Below are 9,234 nucleotides of genomic sequence, written 5' to 3'. Positions count from 1 at the left end.
TCGTTAGCAGCAACACATTTTTTAAGTATTTTGAAAATTTCAAAACTTTCATATAAGTAGATGTTAGTACTTGTATGAAACTTTGTCAGTGCCTGTTAGCTTTGCTTAGTGGTTTTGTATGGCTGACCAAAGTTTTCATACGTTTAAGTGTTTTTAGCTTGCATTTCGATAGTAGCAACACATTTTTGAAGTATTTTGAAAATTTCAAAACTTTCATATAAGTAGATGTTAGTACTTGTATGAAACTTTGTCAGTGTCTGTTAGCATCGCTTAGTGGTTTTGTATGGCTCACCAAAGTTTTCATACGTTTAAGTGTTTTTAGCTTGCATTTCGTTAGCAGCAACACATTTTTTAAGTATTTTGAAAATTTCAAAACTTTCATATAAGTAGATGTTAGTACTTGTATGAAACTTTGTCAGTGCCTGTTAGCTTTGCTTAGTGGTTTTGTATGGCTGACCAAAGTTTTCATACGTTTAAGTGCTTTTAGCTTGCATTTCGATAGTAGCAACACATTTTTGAAGTATTTTGAAAATTTCAAAACTTTCATATAAGTAGATGTTAGTACTTGTATGAAACTTTGTCAGTGCCTGTTAGCTTCGCTTAGTGGTTTTGTATGGCTGACCAAAGTTTTCATACGTTTAAGTGTTTTTAGCTTGCATTTAGTTAGCAGCAACACATTTTTTAAGTATTTTGAAAATTTCAAAACTTTTATATAAGTAGATGTTAGTACTTGTATGAAACTTTGTCAGTGCCTGTTAGTTTCGCTTAGTGGTTTTGTATGGCTGACCAAAGTTTTCATACGTTTAAGTGTTTTTAGCTTGCATTTCATTAGTAGCAACACATTTTTTAAGTATTTTGAAAATTTCAAAACTTTCATATAAGTAGATGTCAGTACTAGTATGAAACTTTGTCAGTGTCTGGTAGCTACGCTTAGTGGTTTTGTATGGCTGACCAAAGTTTTCATACGTTCCTTAAAATTGCTTTCTGACCCGCTCACCTCACATGACGAAAAATGTATGAAGATACAAACTTTCATACAAGTACAAGATACAAACTTTCATACAAGTACAAAGTTTCATACAAGTAGAAACTTTCATACAAGTACAAACTTCCATACAAGTACAAAGTTTCATACAAGTAGAAAAAAGTTTCATACAAGTTCACTTGTATGAAAGTTTCTACTTGTATGAAACTTTGTACTTGTATGAAAGTTTCTACTTGTATGAAGCTTTGTACTTGTTTGGAAGTATGAAACTTTTTAATACGTTGTTGTTGTTGTTGTTGGTGTTGTTGTTGGTTTTGGTGTTGTTGTTGTTGTTATATTGAACATTTTTATTAACAAGTAGAAAAAAGTTTCATACAAGTAGAAAAAAGTTTCATACAAGTACAAATTTCCAACCAGTACAAAGTTTCATACAAGTAGAAAAAAGTTTCATACAAGTAAAAACTTCCATACAAGTACAAAGTTTCATACAAGTAGAAAAAGTTTCATACAAGTACAAACTTCCATACAAGTACAAAGTTTCATACAAGTAGAAAAAAGTTTCATACAAGTAGAAAAAAGTTTCATACAAGTACAAACTTCCATACAAGTACAAAGTTTCATACAAGTAGAGAAAAGTTTCATACAAGTACAAACTTCCATACAAGTACAAAGTTTCATACAAGTAGAAAAAGTTTCATAAAAGTACAAAGTTTCATACAAGTAGAAAAAGTTTCATACAAGTACAAAAGTTTCATACAAGTACGCTTGGAAACCCTCACATGACCAAAAATGTATGAAAAATACAAGTTTTATAATGTGTTGAATTTTTACCAATAATACCATGTTGGTTTCTTTAGTAAACTAACTAGGCAATATCATCGAAAATATGATAAATTGTCCATATTGAATTTTTCATATATTTTCTGTCAAGTGAGGTAATAATTTAATATTTTTATACTTATATGAAGATTTTCCTTTGTACTTATATTAATAAAAATGTTCAATATAACAACAACAACAACAACAACACCATCAACAACAACAACAACAACAACAACAACAACAACAACAACAACAACAACAACGTATTAAAAAGTTTCATACAAGTAAGGTAATAATTTAATATTTTTATACTTATATGAAGATTTTCCTTTGTACTTATATTAATAAAAATGTTCAATATAACAACAACCACAACAACAACACCAACAACAACAACAACAACAACAACAACAACAACAACGTATTAAAAAGTTTCATACAAGTAAGGTAATAATTTAATATTTTTATACTTATATGAAGATTTTCCTTTGTACTTATATTAATAAAAATGTTCAATATAACAACAACAACAACACCAAAACCAACAACAACAACAACAACAACAACAACAACAACGTATTAAAAAGTTTCATACTTCCAAATGTTCCATATTGTTTTTAGCTTGCATTTCGTTAGCAGCAACACATTTTTTAAGTATTTTGAAAATTTCAAAACTTTCATATAAGTAGATGTTAGTACTTGTATGAAACTTTGTCAGTGTCTGTTAGCTTCGCTTAGTGGTTTTGTATGGCTGACCAAAGTTTTCATACGTTTAAGTGTTTTTAGCTTGCATTTCGTTAGCAGCAACACATTTTTTAAGTATTTTGAAAATTTCAAAACTTTCATATAAGTAGATGTTAGTACTTGTATGAAACTTTGTCAGTGTCTGTTAGCTACGCTTAGTGGTTTTGTATGGCTGACCAAAGTTTTCATACGTTTAAGTGTTTTTAGCTTGCATTTCGTTAGCAGCAACACATTTTTTAAGTATTTTGAAAATTTCAAAACTTTCATATAAGTAGATGTTAGTACTTGTATGAAACTTTGTCAGTGTCTGTTAGCTTCGCTTAGTGGTTTTGTATGGCTGACCAAAGTTTTCATACGTTTAAGTGTTTTTAGCTTGCATTTCGTTAGCAGCAACACATTTTTTAAGTATTTTGAAAATTTCAAAACTTTCATATAAGTAGATGTTAGTACTTGTATGAAACTTTGTCAGTGTCTGTTAGCTTCGCTTAGTGGTTTTGTATGGCTGACCAAAGTTTTCATACGTTTAAGTGTTTTTAGCTTGCATTTCGTTAGCAGCAACACATTTTTTAAGTATTTTGAAAATTTCAAAACTTTCATATAAGTAGATGTTAGTACTTGTATGAAACTTTGTCAGTGTCTGTTAGCTTCGCTTAGTGGTTTTGTATGGCTGACCAAAGTTTTCATACGTTTAAGTGTTTTTAGCTTGCATTTCGATAGTAGCAACACATTTTTGAAGTATTTTGAAAATTTCAAAACTTTCATATAAATAGATGTTAGTACTTGTATGAAACTTTGTCAGTGTCTGTTAGCTTCGCTTAGTGGTTTTGTATGGCTGACCAAAGTTTTCATACGTTTAAGTGTTTTTAGCTTGCATTTCGTTAGCAGCAACACATTTTTTAAGTATTTTGAAAATTTCAAAACTTTCATATAAGTAGATGTTAGTACTTGTATGAAACTTTGTCAGTGTCTGTTAGCTTCGCTTAGTGGTTTTGTATGGCTGACCAAAGTTTTCATACGTTTAAGTGTTTTTAGCTTGCATTTCGTTAGCAGCAACACATTTTTTAAGTATTTTGAAAATTTCAAAACTTTCATATAAGTAGACGTTAGTACTTGTATGAAACTTTGTCAGTGTCTGTTAGCTACGCTTAGTGGTTTTGTATGGCTGACCAAAGTTTACATACGTTTATTAAAATTGTTTTCTGACTCGCTCACCTCACATCACGAAAAATGTATGAAGATACAAACTTTCATACAACTACAAGATACAAACTTTCATACAAGTAGAAACTTTTCAGTACTTTCACAAGTACAAACTTCCAAACAAGTACAAAGTTTCATACAAGTAAAAACTTTCATACAAGTACAAACTGTACTTGTATGGAAGTTTGTACTTGTATGAAACTTTGTCAGTGTTTGTTAGCTTCGCTTAGTGGTTTTGTATGGCTGACCAAAGTTTTCATACGTTTAAGTGTTTTTAGCTTGCATTTCGTTAGCAGCAACACATTTTTTAAGTATTTTGAAAATTTCAAAACTTTCATATAAGTAGATGTTAGTACTTGTATGAAACTTTGTCAGTGTCTGTTAGCTTCGCTTAGTGGTTTTGTATGGCTGACCAAAGTTTTCATACGTTTAAGTGTTTTTAGCTTGCACTTCGTTAGAAGCAACACATTTTTTAAGTATTTTGAAAATTTCAAAACTTTCATATAAGTAGATGTTAGTACTTGTATGAAACTTTGTCAGTGTCTGTTAGCTTCGCTTAGTGGTTTTGTATGGCTGACCAAAGTTTTCATACGTTTAAGTGTTTTTAGCTTGCATTTCGTTAGCAGCAACACATTTTTTAAGTATTTTGAAAATTTCAAAACTCTCATATAAGTAGATGTTAGTACTTGTATGAAACTTTGTCAGTGTCTGTTAGCTACGCTTAGTGGTTTTGTATGGCTGACCAAAGTTTTCATACGTTTAAGTGTTTTTAGCTTGCATTTCGTTAGCAGCAACATATTTTTTAAGTATTTTGAAAATTTCAAAACTTTCATATAAGTAGATGTTAGTACTTGTATGAAACTTTGTCAGTGTCTGTTAGCTTCGCTTAGTGGTTTTGTATGGCTGACCAAAGTTTTCATAGTTTTGAAAATTTCAAAACTCTCATATAAGTAGATGTTAGTACTTGTATGAAACTTTGTCAGTGTCTGTTAGCTACGCTTAGTGGTTTTATATGGCTGACCAAAGTTTTCATACGTTTAAGTGTTTTTAGCTTGCATTTCGTTAGCAGCAACATATTTTTTAAGTATTTTGAAAATTTCAAAACTTTCATATAAGTAGATGTTAGTACTTGTATGAAACTTTGTCAGTGTCTGTTAGCTTCGCTTAGTGGTTTTGTATGGCTGACCAAAGTTTTCATACGTTTAAGTGTTTTTAGCTTGCACTTCTTTAGCAGCAACACATTTTTTAAGTATTTTGAAAATTTCAAAACTTTCATATAAGTAGATGTTAGTACTTGTATGAAACTTTGTCAGTGTCTGTTAGCTACGCTTAGTGGTTTTGTATGGCTGACCAAAGTTTTCATACGTTTAAGTGTTTTTAGCTTGCATTTCGATAGCAGCAACACATTTTTGAAGTATTTTAAAAATTTCAAAACTTTCATATAAGTAGATGTTAGTACTTGTATGAAACTTTGTCAGCGTCTGTTAGCTACGCTTAGTGGTTTTATATGGCTGACCAAAGTTTTCATACGTTTCTTAAAATTGTTTTCTGACCCGCTCACCTCACATGACGAAAAATGTATGAAGATACAAACTTTCATACAAGTACAAGATACAAACTTTCATACAAGTACAAAGTTTCATACAAGTAGAAACTTTCATACAAGTACAAACTTCCATACAAGTACAAAGTTTCATACAAGTAGAAACTTTCATACAAGTACAAACTTCCATACAAGTACAAAGTTTCATACAAGTAGAAACTTTCATACAAGTACAAACTTCCATACAAGTACAAAGTTTCATACAAGTAGAAAAAAGTTTCATACAAGTACAAACTTCCATACAAGTACAAAGTTTCATACAAGTAGAAAAAAGTTTCATACAAGTACAAACTTCCATACAAGTACAAAGTTTCATACAAGTAGAAAAAAGTTTCATACAAGTACTTGTATTTATAATATAATTTTCATACATTTTTATATGTGCGCGGCCTCAGTGCAATGCTAGTTTGCACTTCGTTAGTCGCAACACATTACAAAAGTATTTTGAAACTTTTAAAACTTTCATATATATACTTTCATATATATATGTTATGTTCGGACCTGTTAAGTTTTCTTGTGTTGAGTCAAATTATGCCGCAGGCTCCACTCCTGATAGTGCCCTTCCGTCAATTCCTTTAAGTTTCAGCTTTGCAACCATACTTCCCCCGGAGTCCAAAAGCTTTGGTTTCCCGGGAAGCGACTGAGAGAGCCGTAGCTACACCCAATCGCTAGCTCTAACTTTCGTTCTTAGTTTTTATAGAGGATTTGTCGCACCTAACAAACGCCTCTTTATATATAATTTTCATACATTTTTATATGTGCGCGGCCTCAGTGCAATGCTAGTTTGCACTTCGTTAGTCGCAACACATTTTAAAAGTTAGTTAACGAGGCATTTGGCGATCTTAAGGGAGTCATAATTACTCCCGCCACCGTTTACCCGCGCTTACTTTAATTTGGACACCGTAACATTACGTTCGGTTCATCCCACAGCGCCAGTTCTGCTTACCAAAAGTCGCCCACTGGGCACATTATATCATATAACTTCAACCTTCATATCAAAAAAGGTGAGGTTCTTACCCATTTAAAGTTTTTAGTTGTAGATGACCATACGATCTGCATGTTTATCTAGAGTTCAACCAATATAACAATCTATAAAGATCGCTTGGTTTTAGTCTAATAAAAGCACACGTTCCATAAGGTCCGTGTTTATATTATTGCATGTATTAGCTCTAGAATTACCACAGTTATCCAACTAACTGTTAATGATCGATCTATGGAACCATAACTGATGCCTTTTGCGGTTTCACTTTTAATTCGTGTGTACTTAGACATGCATGGCTTAATCTTTGAGGCAAGCATATAACTACTGGCAGGATCAACCAGAATTATATTTAAAAAATATAATAAAAATTATATTTTTTGTGTTTAATGTAAATAATATTACTCTGCATATGCAAACAATTTAAATAATGAAAGTGAACAAGTTATATATATATGAGCTTCGCTAATATATTTTGTGTAAGCGGCCTAGGTAAGGAAAACCTCACTTACTTTCATTGGTCGCTTAAAACACATCTGTATAAATATATCGACTTTATTAGCCCAAATATAATAAAGTTCAGCTAACAAAATTTTTGTTGCTTTATTTGTGCTGTGCTTCATTGTAATATTTCATTTACATTTTTCTCTTTGTAAATAATACTACCGTACAAGCACCAATTTAAATAATGAAAGTGAGCAAGTTATATATATATGAGCTTCGCTAATATATTTTGTGTAAGCGGCCTAGGTAAGGAAAACCTCACTTACTTTCATTGGTCGCTTAAAACACATCTGTATAAATATATCGACTTTATTAGCCCAAATATAATAAAGTTCAACTAACAAAATTTTAGTTGCTTTATTTGTACATTATTATAATATTTCATTTACATATTTCTCTTTGTAAATAATACTACCGTACAAGCAACAATTTAAATAATGAAAGTGAACAAGTTATATATATATGAGCTTCGCTAATATATTTTGTGTAAGCGGCCTAGGTAAGGAAAACCTCACTTACTTTCATTGGTCGCTTAAAACACATCTGTATAAATATATCGAATTTATTAGCCCAAATATAATAAAGTTCAACTAACAAAATTTTAGTTGCTTTATTTGTACATTATTGTAATATTTCATTTACATTTTTCTCTTTGTAAATAATACTACCGTACAAGCAACAATTTAAATAATGAAAGTGAACAAGTTATATATATATGAACTTCGCTAATATATTTTGTGTAAGCGGCCTAGGTAAGGAAAACCTCACTTACTTTCATTGGTCGCTTAAAACACATCTGTATAAATATATCGACTTTATTAGCCCAAATATAATAAAGTTCAACTAACAAAATTTTTGTTGCTTTATTTGTACTTTATTGTAATAGATTACAATATTTGCTTTTTCATCATTTTTATAGAGGACTTGGCCCCTAAACAAGCGCCTCTCTTTATATTGCATATTTTAAATATGCATATTTTTATAAGATGATTACATCAAAACAATAATAAATTGGAAAATTAATTCCAATAAATTGTTTTCGAATCATTTTTCTCTTTGTAAATAATACTACCGTACAAGCAACAATTTAAATAATGAAAGTGAGCAAGTTATATATATATGAGCTTCGCTAATATATTTTGTGTAAGCGGCCTAGGTAAGGAAAACCTCACTTACTTTCATTGGTCGCTTAAAACACATCTGTATAAATATATCGACTTTATTAGCCCAAATATAATAAAGTTCAACTAACAAAATTTTAGTTGCTTTATTTGTACATTATTATAATATTTCATTTACATATTTCTCTTTGTAAATAATACTACCGTACAAGCACCAATTTAAATAATGAAAGTGAACAAGTTATATATATATGAGCTTCGCTAATATATTTTGTGTAAGCGGCCTAGGTAAGGAAAACCTCACTTACTTTCATTGGTCGCTTAAAACACATCTGTATAAATATATCGACTTTATTAGCCCAAATATAATAAAGTTCAACTAACAAAATTTTAGTTGCTTTATTTGTACATTATTGTAATATTTCATTTACATTTTTCTCTTTGTAAATAATACTACCGTACAAGCAACAATTTAAATAATGAAAGTGAACAAGTTATATATATATGAACTTCGCTAATATATTTTGTGTAAGCGGCCTAGGTAAGGAAAACCTCACTTACTTTCATTGGTCGCTTAAAACACATCTGTATAAATATATCGACTTTATTAGCCCAAATATAATAAAGTTCAACTAACAAAATTTTTGTTGCTTTATTTGTACTTTATTGTAGTAGATTACAATATTTGCTTTTTCATCATTTTTATAGAGGACTTGGCCCCTAAACAAGCGCCTCTCTTTATATTGCATATTTTAAATATGCATATTTTTATAAGATGATTACATCAAAACAATAATAAATTGGAAAATTAATTCCAATAAATTGTTTTCGAATCATCAAGCAAAGGTTAAGCTTCAGTGGATCGCAGTATGGCAGCTGCTCTACCACTTACAACACCTTGCCCGTTACCAAAGTCGTTTACAATTGATTCTAGGCATTGTCATTGTATTAAATAATGTTTTTATATATAACTAGCGCGGCATACGGGTGATATTTGAATCCTCCCGCATTTGCTATGTTATAAATAACATTGGCATCACATATATTCATTTTGTCGTTTATAAATTAAATTTATAAACTTTAAATGATTTAGAGAAGCCATACAATGCAATTTGCCCCATATTTATCATTGCAGTCCAGCACGGATACAACCTTAGAGGCGTTCAGGCATAATCCAACGGACGTAGCATCATACCACTGTTCGCTCGAACAAGTATTGTACCATTGGTCCGTACCTGCGGTTCCTCTCGTACTACGCAGGAATGCTGTCGCAATA

At 30.7% G+C, this 9,234-nt stretch overlaps 1 non-coding gene across 1 annotated transcript in view; it reads right to left on the bottom strand.

The window, feature by feature from the left end:
- Positions 1-8,786: 8,786 nt before the first annotated feature.
- The window catches only part of LOC137235555 (large subunit ribosomal RNA), a 4,014-nt gene continuing 3,566 nt past the window's right edge, over positions 8,787-9,234 (bottom strand). Inside the window, exon 1 of the ribosomal RNA XR_010947973.1 lies at positions 8,787-9,234. This exon is cut by the window's right edge and continues 3,566 nt beyond it. This is a non-coding gene — a ribosomal RNA (large subunit ribosomal RNA).

This window comes from Eurosta solidaginis, chromosome X (genome assembly GCF_040869045.1).
Source record: "Eurosta solidaginis isolate ZX-2024a chromosome X, ASM4086904v1, whole genome shotgun sequence".
NCBI lineage: Eukaryota > Metazoa > Arthropoda > Insecta > Diptera > Tephritidae > Eurosta > Eurosta solidaginis.
Note: the sequence above shows the minus strand (reverse complement) of the source record. Positions and strands in the feature narration are given on the sequence as shown.